At 36.2% G+C, this 13817-nt stretch overlaps 1 protein-coding gene and 1 long non-coding RNA gene across 2 annotated transcripts in view; both read left to right on the top strand.

Annotated features, from left to right (window-relative positions):
- The window catches only part of PRKACB (protein kinase cAMP-activated catalytic subunit beta), a 68612-nt gene that overhangs the window by 14830 nt on the left and 39965 nt on the right, over positions 1-13817 (top strand). The gene's annotated exons all lie outside the window — the stretch shown is intronic.
- LOC311440958 lies at positions 647-12524 on the top strand. Its single transcript, XR_014695671.1, has 2 exons — positions 647-830; positions 12031-12524. It is a non-coding gene; the product is annotated as an uncharacterized lncRNA (long non-coding RNA).

Raw genomic sequence — 13817 nt, 5'->3', positions numbered from 1 at the left:
ATCTGTCTTACTTGTTTGATCTTCTACAATTTAGTATAGAAATTACCACGGGCTGTTAAGAATGTCGTTCGTGCTGAATTTTACCCCTCAAATACTTAATCTGCTCAGATCATCAGGAAGACACTTCTGAAATTGTGTACACCTGATTTCACTGTCATAGGGTACTTTTTAACTCTTTGAATCTCATGAAGGTACTTTCATGAAGGTATCTCCTTATATTTTAGGATAATAGGGAAATTGTACATGATAAACATTAGTGCCTATTTTGGATGAAGCACTTGCGTTTGAGTACTTCTAATGATGAGCTATGTATCAGATATAATTTGATTTGCTTACAGTAAAGTTGATGTTATTTCAGGGTAGTTTTCAGTATCTTGTCTGATAAGAACAGAATGATTCAGACCCTTAGGACATACATTTCTTTTGCTGCCCCTTTTTGCTATCACATTTGTGGTATTATGGTGGGACATATTTTTAGTGAAAGTGAAGGATGGAAATGCAGCTTTCCTGTTTTTGGTAAAGGAAATAAAAAAAAAACCCCAAACTCAAACTGATCAAATTAATGTTTTCAAATCAAACCACATGCAGTGCCCAGGTGCGGTGTTTCAGCCAGGAGAAGTGTAGGAGTGGGGGAGTGTACCTGCATCTCATTTGGTTAAGGTGTGTGTGCTTCTGAAGGGGAAATCAAAGGCATAGCAAGACAGCCTCAGTTACAATTTGCACAAACCGTGGAATATGGCCTGTGGAAAACCTGGCTGAGTGTAGCTGAAGGAGACTTATTGTGGACATCTCAGTTTCATTTCTTCTTTGCTGGTATAGGTAAGATTTAGGTATGCTCCTTGTAAGTACGCAAGATAAACTGCAGAAGAGCATCTTGCCTACTCTGCTCCAGTGGTGGAGTGGATGATGGAAACAGGTAGACAACAGCTCAGGTCAGGTGGGCAGCAATGTAGGCTTGCAGTCCTTGCCTTTCCTGACTCACGGCTTTAGTGATATGCAATGTCCTGAGGATTACTTTGCTGTGCTATCTAGTCATATTCCTTTACTTTTGACTTACAGTTTATTATTTATACCGACAAGTAAAAACACGACTTATCAACTGGCACAGAAGTTTCCTTTCATGGGCAGTTAAATAACAATATATGCTTTCTGTACAGAAAGTGCTTCTGAGATTCTGTGACTACACACCACCAGGCCTGTATACAGTGTCTCAGTTTATGTTGCAAAATTGGTGCTTTCTTGCTACTAAGAAAGTTTGCAATTCTTATAAATTGAGTAACTTTTTTAAATCAGGTTTTAAAAAAAAAAATCAGTTCTGTCAGACCTTTATGGTTCATCAAGAGTCAGCTTAAAAATGAACTCTATGCTCTTAGAGCTCTGATAACAATCAGAGGATTCCTTGCCTGCACAATGTAAAATAAGCATTATTATTCTGAGCGCAAGTAATTTATTAATTTATAGGGAATTGAATTTGTTTCTGTTATTCTTGTGCATTCTTAATATAATTCTTCTTGGATTTTTCAGATGTATTTAGCATACACACAGACTCTTTTTTTGGTGAACTCTTTTTAAGTGTCTTTTCCTTTAGTTCTGTTTCAGCCAGATTAGTTTTATGTTTATGATGTTTTTGTTCAGATTAGGATTTTTATAGCAATACCTCAAACTATTTTCTATTGAAGTTCGATGTGAAGATATTTGATTTAATATGTTAACAAAGCTTAGCAATATGATAGAGAATAAAACAAACATGGTTTTATGTTTTTACAATTCTAATCACGTTATGGAGAAAAAATCTTCAATGCAGTATTACACCAATTTTCTTCATTGTATTAAAAAGTGAAATGATTAAGTAGCCTTTGAAATCTTGGCTGTTTTATATTCCAGGGTACTTAAGCAGTTAAGGGATGATAAGATTCTGGATCTGTGAGTGCAGGTGTTCTTCCGAGTCGTAGTACAGGTAAAGTAAATGTAAGGATTAGAAAGAAACCTGAAAAGAAGGCAAGGAGATACAAATAATTGTTTGCAATTGGAAATATGAAAGGAACCAAGTATCTTCAAAATCTGCCATTCTTCTGATAAAAAACTTCTCTGAAAGTATGTTAGAGAGAGAGAGACCTCCCTTCACAGCTGATGAATGACCTCTTGATCTAGATAATGCCATAAGGTGATACTTGGCTCATAGATTTCTTTTCTAAAAAATAAAACTTTAAGCTTCTTTAGTCAAAATGAGAAAGAAACTGCTTATGTTGCAATATCAATTTTAAAAAAGTAGGCAATGCAGAATTAAAATTACCTGGATGACCACTGCAGCTCCTTTGTGCAGATGTGTCATAATAGAGAAAATTACAAGATCATATGCTCCTTCTCCCACTGGCTTATCCCTCATCCCCTGAAAGGATCTTGTTAACTTTGTTGCACAGGACACTGAGCTGTACTCATGAAGAATTTTTTTCTTACATTTTGTTTGCAGTACATATCAGTCTTTCTTTTTACTGCATGTTATTCTTCTCCTTGTGAGCTTTTTACAAAAATAAATTTAGTATACAGCTGCTTTGCAAACATTGAAATTACCTTTACAATATCTCATTAAATGAGCTTCTGGTGTTTCCATTTTACTAGCAGGGAACTGAAGCATGAAGAGATGAAGGTAAAATGTTTACCTTTCTTTTAGGGAGCTCTGCCAGATGTGATAAAGGTTTATTTTTCAGGGCATATAATACATGAAATCCTCTGAAGTATATAGGTGCCGATTATATAGCTTTCTGTGGCAGTTACAAATGTTAATTCTTCTTCGGGAAACAGGTGTCCAAACACTTTTTGGTCATGATAGGATGGATAGAAAAGCAGCAGTACATGCAGGTGAAAATAATTTGGTTTAAGGAACTTGTCACAAGGCAGGATAACATCTCCATCGCAAGGGTGGCATTCAGTAGCCATCATCGGAGTGCCCTGCAGCTTTCTGGAGCTGTGTGTCTTTCCACCTTGTGCTAAAGAGCCTTACAGAGAAGTTTCCTTCACTGCATAGTGCTGAACAAGTGCCAGAGCAGTTCAATACACTGTGCTGCTTGAGGTATGAGTCTGTGGAAAAAGGTATACATGATTGTTATAATGCACGTGTAAAAGAGGGGATGTTACTAAAACAATTCTAGTTCAGTCTTTCTTTTACTTTTGAATACCAAAATACGAAATTTAAACATGCTTTAAATGTAGCTTTCTGTTTGAAATAAGTTACACAAACAAGTACTTGTTTATAAGTACTCTTAAAATCACAGTTAAAAGCACACCCTTCTGTGCTGTAAGAACAGAAATGTGTCCTGCTATGGCATTCCAATATAAAACTGTTTGTAGATGCGATTCAGCTCTTAACCGAGGTCAAACCACAGTATTTGTTGACCTTCCTACGTAGGCTCGATGCACTGAAAATCTGGGCTGTTAAACTTGGGAATCATGTGATTGTCTAAATCCTCACTTCTCAGTCGTGATGTTCCAGAAAAACAAGGCAGAGGCAAGGCAATCAGGCTTAAGAGTCCTATCGCTTTTAACCATTTCTGAATTTTGCTGGGGAGAGGATATCCTCTAGGAAAATGACTAGTTTTTAAAAACTAGTTGTCACTATTAAGCACCTTTCATCTGAAAACTGGTAACTAACTGCAAGTGTTTGTTAAACAATTAACTTCTTAGAAGACTTAGGCATACAGGGTTATACTGTGTCCTCTCATAATTATTGGAGGCTTGTAGTAACGCTTGTGGTAACTTAAAATAATGTGTATCTTCATTTTTTGCCAGTCATGCTTTTGAATTGGCAAGTCCGTTACAGAGAGAAAACTATACCTTATTTTATGGCAATTAGTATATCAATTTACTTCACGTTCTTGAAGTGCTTATTAATTTTAGCTCAAAATAGATCAAATGTACCACATGTGACTGCTGTATCATAATACTACTTATCTATTTTTAAATCTAAATGGACTCTGGGAAAGTACTTTGCAAACTTTTGGCTTCTACGGCAGAGCAGGTTTTCTACGTATTTCTGGGTAAAGTGCCTCCTAATGGGGTCGTGTATTATCCATTGGCCTTTCTGGCCATGTTTCAAGGCTTTTATGTTTATTATTCATAAAAAGCTGAAGCAAAACTGGAGCAAATTGTGTAAATCCTCTCTTAAAATGAGCAAGCCAGGGAGACTCAATCTTCATTTCAGCCCTACATCGGAATGATCTGATATTGTAAAGGAAAATGCGATGTATACTGAAAGTTGTGAGCTCAATTATTTTATGGTATTTTGGTTTGTTAACGTTTTCTCTGTGAATTTACATCAACATAAAAGAAATATTGCTTCCCTCTATGTTATAGGCTTTTCAAAATGTATTAAATGTCTCAAGTGCCTATTAAAATATATTGGCTGATGGAAAGTAAAATCTTTGCCTTTCTTACTCTGTAATTATGGAGTCATAGAAAAACAACTCAAAAGTTATATAAAGATTAGTATTTTCTTTATAATGATCAATTGGGATCTCTTCTGTCCCCACAGGATGTGGTCCAACTTAAATATTAGGATTTAGCTAACAGGATCTCACCTCCCCAGATCATCAAAGCCATGAAAGTGAATAAATCTCTAAGGCAGCCAAGGATTTCATTTTTTCCTTAGGTTGCAGGCAGCTGTAAAATAAGACAGATGAATCTAGGGAGAGCAGAGGAAGCGTTACTGGAATGCCTGGTTCCATGGCTGTATCTGAGTGTGCGATTGTGTTGTACGCTCACTGGAGTGTGAGTGGCTTACCGGCGTAAATGTGTGTAGTTACCTCTTGTAGTCATTCAGTTGTTGGTATTTTTGTCTTTGTAACTCCAACAAGCAGCACCACAGGGGTGACACCAGCATTTTAACAAAGCCTGATAAAAAGAACATTAATTGTCTTTGCAGCCCAAACTACATCATAATTTGGGAACTAGAAGAGTACTGTTAGGTCACAAACATAGACAAACACAATCCACAACAGACTGGGTGTTTTTATTGCTTAGCCTGTGTTCCAAATAGCATTAGTTCTACATGCTTGTGTTTGTTTTTTGTTGGTCTGGTCACTCTTCATGCTGCAGTCTTGGATATAGCTGAAGAGAACACTCTGAAGTTGGAAGACATTTTTTTTAATTTCATGTAGAGATCAACACGTTAGTGGTGCTGCAACCAGTGAGTTTTATAACTTTAACATCTCAACCAGTATCCTTAGCAACATCAGGTATAAATTAAGGACAATAGCAAAAAAGATTTAACAAAAACTTATGTTTGATGTATTGTTTCTCTCAGCATGCCCAAAGTCTGTCCGTAGCTTGGTATTCATATCTTGAGTCAGTTATTCCTAAGTCTGAAGTAACTAAAATATTGAAGAATATTAAAGTGGGTGTTTTGTCCTTCAGTTATGCGCAGTTGGCAGTCAGTAACTAAATTCAGTTTACATTTCAGTTTAGGAACTGAAGTGAAAAAAGCTGAGATAATGAGATTGTGTTGAATCTGTATGGGGCTGCAGCCCTCTAAAATTATTGTCCAAATTAAGGAATTAAGGCTGGAATTGTTTATAGACATGAGTCTTAAAGTGTCCTTTAAGTTTAAATGGCTGAATAATTATAACAGGGAGAAGTTGGGCATTTCTTCCCTTACTCCATGAACAGTGGTAGGATAGACTTTCTTTTTTTTAATCTAGGCAAATTTTAACTACATACTTGGAGACTTGTCTGTACATCATCTTTTGCTTTTTGTCTGATTTGCTTTTCATTATTTTTTTAATGAGGCCATAGTGATACCTGGCACTTCTTCCCCCTTTTAGTGTGAAAGAATACAGTTAGTCTCTTTGTTTGGGAGAATACAGGTGAACCTGTGTTTTATTGCTCTATATCTTATGCTCAAAGTAAGGTTTTGCCTCTGCTCACAGTACTTGTTTCAGACATGGAGCTCATCATGTCCTTCCTTAGCCCCTTTTTTGTTTTACCTCTGTCCTACGTCAGATCCCTAATTCAGATCCCTGTCGTGCACCAGGACTTGTTTTCTTGCCTGTTAGCCCTTCCTCTGCTTCATTTCTTACAGTTCTATTGCAAAATTCTCGTTTTTGACTGAGTAGCGGGGATTCTGGTATGCTCTCATGTCGTATGTTCCCTGACTTGGTATCATGGCTGTTCCCAAAGTACACAGTTAATGACAGAGCATAGGAAAATATTTTTACTTTAAGCTATGTATTAACAGTTCACTAGTTATCAGTAAGCAAGGAAGAAGGCATAGTTTCCTTTATCTTTTTTATTTCAGCCTGTTGCATCAGTAATTGATCTCTAGGTTGCTATCATATCTTTATCAGACCTATTTCAATCTTTTGAATCAACATATTATCTTGGGAGGCCCTGAGTTGTGCTTCATTTGATTTAGGACAAAAAGCAGGCCTTCCTAAATGTGCCTTTTGTTTCTATATACTACTTATTCTCTTAACTTGTAATATGCCAGCCAATTAAAAGTGTTTATTGTTCAGAAGTGTGATATTAATCCATTTTCTTGGCTGATGCAACACTTGTTTTTTTTAGCAATGACACTTTTGAATTTGAGGATGCTGATTTAAGCATGTCAAACACTAATATGAGTACTATCATTTTTGATTTAAAAATTAGTCAGATTTTTTGGAAATTGTTTTCAGATTTAAGCCTTAGTATTATATTTCAGGTCACCAATTATTTTTAGACCACACTTATAGATTAATGAAAACAGGTGAAATGTATGGTAGAAAACTCAGTATATTGAGCAGTCGGGTTGAAATTAGAAATATTTGAACATGTAATTTGTGGGACAAAATTACCGCAAAGAGCTATTTGATTGCAAAACAAGGGTGCAAAACGATGCTGAAAGGAGAAGCAGAGAGAACATCTGAGGTTGCCCCCCTTGCGCACTGTATGGGGTGTGACTGTGACCTCTTGTTTTCCCGTGTGGCTCTGGCTGTCACTTGTCTGTGTATCTCTGGATGTCAGTTCACTCTGTTCAGGGAGTGAAACAAGTAACTTAAAGTAACTCATATTCCTGTTTCAAAAAAAGTGCATAGCATATATTCACTTAAAACGCTACTCATAATTTGGCGTTCAGAATCTTATGCTTGAAATATTTACCAAGAAACATGAGCGGGGTTGTTAGATAGCGTTGAGAGAAGTTGGTCTTTGTAGACAAGGAAAAGATTTAAAGGTTGATTCTGAGTTTGTTGCTTTGTTATTTTTGTGTCTGTTCTAGGTGACTGCCAGTATTTTATCAGTGTTATTAGTTATGGGCTTGTTTGAAGCTCTACTGAAAATACACTTTTCTTATGTGAATTTGCTGAGCTGGTTGCTTTAAGTAAAACAGAATTTGTACCCAGGATATCAGCTTTTCTTTCCTTTCTCATACGGATAATATATATGTACGTATTCTATTTCTTGGAGGAAGCTGTTTTTCTTCAAAAAAACTTTGTATTTCAACATGAATGACTATGATGATGCAACTTTTCCAGCGAAGTATAAAGTTCTGGTCTTCTAGCTGAAGTTCTTGTAATTAAAGAGTAAGATGAGCTTATTTTAGGTTAGGTTTGACAATCTTTTCTATGTAGGCCGCGTAGAGTGTTACGAAGGAATTTAAGGTACATGCAAGTGAGTGGTTGTGCAGCAAGCTTAAGAAGATAGAAACAAATTTGGTGTCCTGTTCTGAACAACTTGCCATGTGTGCTTTTGTTAATTCTGAGAAATAACAGATTAACAAACTAAGTACAGCTTAATGCTACAGTCTTGGGGGAGGGTGGTGATGAACATTAATGAGGTGCTTTAATAAAGTTCTTGAATCTGAACTACCGATATAAGTGGAATATGCTGCTCAGTTCCTAGAGTTCATGAGGTGTGTTATCCTACACAAAGCCTGGAGATAGTTGTTAAGCTTTAAATGTATCTTGTGCGTTACATTTTTGCACAGAGGCTAGTCTAGTTGCTGGAGCTGGACATAATTTCAAGTTACTGAAGCTGTTATGGTTAATGTAGTATAGACTACAATTGTATTTATTCTGCTGTTAATTGCGCCATGGTCAGACATCTTACTGAACGTATACCCAAAGATAATGAGGGTGCAGAGAAGTAGTTAATCTAGTAATTGTGACAAATGAATCTCCAGAACCATCAAAGTGGCCAGTTTCTAAACTGTCAGCAAAATCCAGATGAGTAATGAATCTTCTAATACTTGTCTCCTTTTAACTAAGGAAAGAGCAGCACAATCTGTTAGTGCAAATCAATGTGATCATTAAGGATTAATGTAGTATGATCCCATTCTGATATTACCCTCCCACCCACCACGACCTATCTATTCAGCAACCTCTGAAAAGTTCTGTAAGAAACTGTATGGCGTGCAGAAGTATTATTTTTACTTTCATTAGTACAATACAGGCTGCATTGATATAAGACTTACTTGGAAAGGTAATTCAAATTTAGATTTCAGGCCAACTAGAACTTATAAATACATTCAGCTCGGAGTCCCCAAAGCCGTTCATCTTCAGAACTTGGTTGTGTTTGACATCCTGAATGCCCAGAAGCCCACCAGGAGCTATGCACAGATACATTAGACAATACATTAGTGTTGTTAACCTCTCACAGTTTTTCAGAAAAAATAGGTACCAGCAGTGTTTTCAGAAGTTAAAATAATACATAGTTTGCCTTAATTGGCAGATGAATCAGTTGATATTTTTTCTTCTGGAAGTGTCATCTTTATAGAGGCAAAGGAATGGAAACATTGAAGTAGGTTATTTGCTAACACATAAGCAGTTCACTTCAGATACGTATTCATTTAGGTTTTCATTTCTGCATAACTTAAGTATTGTTTTTCTATCATAATAGGAAGGTGAGGAGAGGGCTCAGTAACTGCAGTTACTCAGTAAGTATCTTTATTATTTTGATATTCCAGTTAAATAATACTGTTTCCTCCAGTTTCCTCCCTGTCACCCCCAAAAGTGTGGGAACATGGTTCCTATTGTGGAAATCAGTTTAAAAATTCATACAATGTATTGCAACTGGCACCTCATTTTGGCAGTTTTCTTGAGTAGGATTTAACTTGAGCGGAATTGGAGGAAAACCAGAATCTTCCCACATGCCATGTGACTCCCAGAAATAACAGTTCTGTGTTGAGGTTGTTAGGAAAAGTTATGAACATCTGAGAATGGCTGTGAGTGAAACACGTTTGTTCTTCCAGGAGGAGGAAAAGAAGTCTCTGGCTAATTACAAAATTTTAGTCCTTTTTTTTTCTCAAAAAGTTTCAAGTAAATTAAGATGATGAATTCAAGATAGTGTATCTTCCTGCTTTACCAAATCAGAGGGACTTTTGCTTCCCAGAAATTAGAAGAGCCCACGTGATGCTATCATAAGACTTTTTTGCCAATTCAAAATGGGAATATCCAAAATATTCTTCTTTGTGGTAGTAGTAGTATTCATGAATAGGATGACCATATCCCTCTAAAATTAAGAGCAGCATGCCCAGTTATTGGCAGGAATGCTCCCCGACACATGCACACCCTTCAATGGTAGAGGTCTTTTTAGTTTAATTCTGTGTTCCCTCTGGCAGAATGCAGTCTGCAGTGGAGGTGTGCACTGAAGCTCTCTGTTTTTGCAGGCGTGAGCATTTCTGCAACTCCAGGCTTTTTGGCAGAGATCTCTCTTTTAAGGATGAAAATATTTGGACATATGTCATTTGTCACAATAACCAAATTCTGACCTGTGTAGGTTTCCTGTGTGTGGTTTGTGCTTTTTTCCTAGCAAGAGTTCCGCTGCTCAGGAGAAATCAAAAGAAATATGAATGGCATCTCTTAAAAAATGAACAAAAAAGCCCTGTCATTATTGGGTATTTGTTTTATTTGCTTTGTTTTCATACAAGGTCATCACTCAATAAGCCTAAGCCTAATCTGTAATTAGTCAGTAGAAGATCAGACCAAGACTCCCAAAGCTTTTTGGCTTGGAAATCTTAGGTTTTGGATCTGTCACAACATTTTCTTGTCAGGTAGGTCTCTCACCTTTTGAGACTAAGGTGAGAATGGAATTAAAGGTGTGTGAGTGTTGAGATGACCTCCGTTGCTGTAAACATCTCATTTCTGTAAATATCAGAAATAGAAATCAGTGGTGGTGGGGAAATATAGAATGAATTTCAATACCTAATACTGCTCAGTATCGAATGGATTGGATCTATACCATAAAAATGTCTTTACCTATGAGCGTGTTCATTATCTCAGTTGGCAAAGGGAAAGATAATTGCATGGTCAAATTGTACTTGAATATGAGTTTAGTGATTTCTTGTATAACAGTGGTATTGAAAAATGGGGTAATGACAATGCTTTGAGGTGACCTATTATGAGAAGCTGCTCTTGGTGGTATTTCACAACATAAAACACAGTGATTTTCAGGATAAATTTTTAATTATTGCTTGCTCCTATTTCTCTTTAAATCAAGTTAAAGATAAATACAACTACAAGTACTCATGTTAGTGTATCTAATTTTAGAAAACTAGCTTCAAGGACAGTAAAATACAGTTGCAGGGCTGTGGCTTCTTGAGGATACAGTTTTAAGGAATGATGTCTTTTTACCTATTGTCACTCATGTTATTGTATGCTAAACTGACATGCAGTATGAGTTGCTTCATTTTGTTCAGAGAATTACAAGTAATGGCATATTTTATCTATACTCACTTCTGAAGCTTTTTTCCAGGGTCTCTGTTGCCTGAAGTCTTTATTCCATACATGCAGGAATGTTTTTAATTTTTTTTTTTTTTTTTTTTTTTTTTTTTACAATTTTTTATTCTTAAAACTGTCTTGAATTCGAAACAGATGCTATTTAAGAATATATTTAGACTGGTAATAAATAAAGATATGTACCCGTTACTACTGCCTCACTAGGAAAAATATTCTGTAATTAGAAAGTTGGTGGTGTAGATTATTTATCTTCTGAAAAATCTGAGTTATTTAGTCGTTTATGCTACACATAAATAATAAAGTACTTTTTAAAAATTCACTGTTTCGTATTACAGCTTTGGTATCTCACACTTTGATCCTTGACCAGCAGGTGGCATTTGCTACTGCACTTAAATGCAGGCATGAATTAAATTTTGTAAACACAATATTAGTAACTTTCAAACAGCAAGATTTCTCTATATTTTAGCTGTATTTGGGGTGCCTGCATGTTTCTGTAAAGCTCGATGATTTATTAAGAGCATGTAAGAATCTTTGAAATCCCTGCTTACATATTCTGCAGTTTAGGGTTCAGTGGCATCCCCTCCACTTCTATTTAATTAAATACCATTTTTTTCACTCTGATGTGGATGATACCGGTAGATGTACATTGGTTCAGTTTTTCTCCTTTTCTGTAGAATATCTGCTGCCATTGAGCCAGCTGGCAGGAGCAGAGGGAGCAGAATGCTCTCCAGGGCTGTCTGTAATCCCCTTGGTAAGGCAGAGGAACATGGGATCTGTTTCTAATACGAGTAAAGGTGTCTGTATCGCCACATCATGTGACCAAACGTTTTGTACTTTAGACCATGCTTTCTAAAGGCCACTATTGTGTTCTAGTTTGCATTCTGTACTCCTTGACTTTATTAAAAAGCATTATCCTTTCTGATGAAGTAACTTAACATATTTAGCTCAAAATGGGGTCAGTTTGTTTTGTTTTGTTTTCCTCTAGGGATTATGTCTTGGCAGACAACTGTTTTATGCAAGTATAACAAAAAATACCTATGCAGGTATTGGGGTACTTTCTCTTTTGCTGAAAACTAAGAGGGTTTTAGAGAATTGTGAGTATGTCAAACTATCTTAACTTGTGCTAGGAAATGAGCTGCTTGAATAACTCCATACAATTACGATCTGGAAGGGCCTGTACTAAGCAGGATTCCGCAAGTTCTTTCAGAAGATATCTTGTACTTAAGTGAAAGCTGATACTTCAAAGGTGGATATTCGCTAAAGTTTGTTTTTTTTACAGAATGATTGTGTAATCTATTCATATTCTGAAACCTCTGTCTGGCAGTGTGACCGCAGCACCGGTGACCACATCACCTCGAAGGAAGCTGTCAGAGAAGCGAGGAGTAAGGAGCCAAGTTAGAAAGGAGAGGAATGCGATTCTCTTTGGCAGGAGTGGCCATCTTTTCAAAGCAAGTTTGTCAGTTCTGTGGAAGATTTGGCTTGTAACAAGAGTTTTCTGTCCTCTAACTTGTCAGGACTAGATCTGGGATTATGACTACAGAATACAAGCTATTTGACTTAAAAATAACACAGATATGTGTCAATAGAACTGAGGAAACTTGATCTGCTGCCAATATGCAAGTGGAAAACCATGTTGTCTTGAATGATGAATTTGTCAAAATTTGAAAAGAAAACTGACAGGAAAAATGAGAATTTTTAGTTTACCTATTAAAAGTCAGATGCTGAATACAAGGAGTGTTTGGCTTTTTTCTTTTTCGTGTGTAATTTTTTTTCCTTTTGTATGATCATGGAAAAAGAATAAACGATGTTGGTGGAGAACACAAGCCTTAATTTATGCTTCCTGGTGAGAGATGAAGGTATAAGATGTCTGATGCAATTAGGCCTGCATACAGTAGATGCCAGTAGAGGTCTACTGAGTCAAAATAGAAATAAGACCAGCATTGCCATAGCAACAACTTCCTCTTGGCAGTCCTATTTATAGCCGTGCTGCAGTCCCAGCTTTAGTACTGCTCTCAGAGGGGCTCTCTAATAAGGGTTAGCCTTGTTTGAAACAATGCACATATGAAGGTACACTAAGACGGCATGGGTGTACATTTCTGTTGAAGTTTCATATATAAATTTTAAAACATCTTTGTTTTGAAGAGGAAAGCCATTAAATCTGCAAGGCACTAGCAAATACTGCTCTTCCTTTCATGCATTTAAGAAGAAATGCAAGCTAGTGACATAGTGCTGGATGCACAGTGAAAATCAAAATACATCTGCTTTTTCAAGAAGCCTTTTTCTGCCTCTATTTCTACCCATAATTCTTTCTGAAATATGCGTGCCTGGCAAGACTCAAAATGAACTGTGGTTAATAACAATTTCTGATAAAATTCTTATTTTTAGTTGCTACAGTATACACTTGATAGAAAAGGATATAAACGATTAAGTTTTATATAATTTGAGACAGATTATACATGTCTTCTCCAATTTATACAACAAAACACTCTAGGTTCTTTAGTACATATTATTTAAAAGATTGTAGAACTAAACAATTTTCTGTTTTCTAATTGAAAATTAGACAATGAAGTTATTTTCCTTTTTAATATATGTTGGCACTATCTTTCAACTTACAAATAATTTATTGGCCAACAGGAGAGCTGCTATATTCAGCAATATCTACAAGTTCTTAAAAATTGAGAAACCCTCCCTAACAATTTGTGTCAAATAATTGCTTGCTCCTGATTTATAAATAATAATAAAGTTGGACCTTTGTAGAAATAAGTGGTGCGTAAAGGGAAAGATGAAGCCATCTATTTTAAAAGCAAATAAATTGTCTTTAACCTCTAGGAAAAAAATATGCTTAAGCAGGCAAGTTGACTCAGCTCTGTAGCTAACTGGGAAAACACTAAATTGGCAGATTAGAATTAAGACCTAAATATTAGTTACCTGGGAGTGATCTGGAATTTCTTACATCATAGTTCTAGTTTTCAAGATCCTGTCAAGGAATATAGTTCATTGTCTTAAAAACTTATCTTCTCTGTGGTTTTTATTTTAAGATATTCCTGGTTAGCCTTCATGCAATTGATGGGAAGATGCTCCAGTTCTGACACTGTAAGGGAGCTTCAGTTC

This window comes from Aythya ferina (genome assembly GCF_964211825.1).
Source record: "Aythya ferina genome assembly, chromosome: 8".
In the NCBI taxonomy this organism is placed as follows: Eukaryota; Metazoa; Chordata; class Aves; order Anseriformes; family Anatidae; genus Aythya; species Aythya ferina.
Note: the sequence above shows the minus strand (reverse complement) of the source record. Positions and strands in the feature narration are given on the sequence as shown.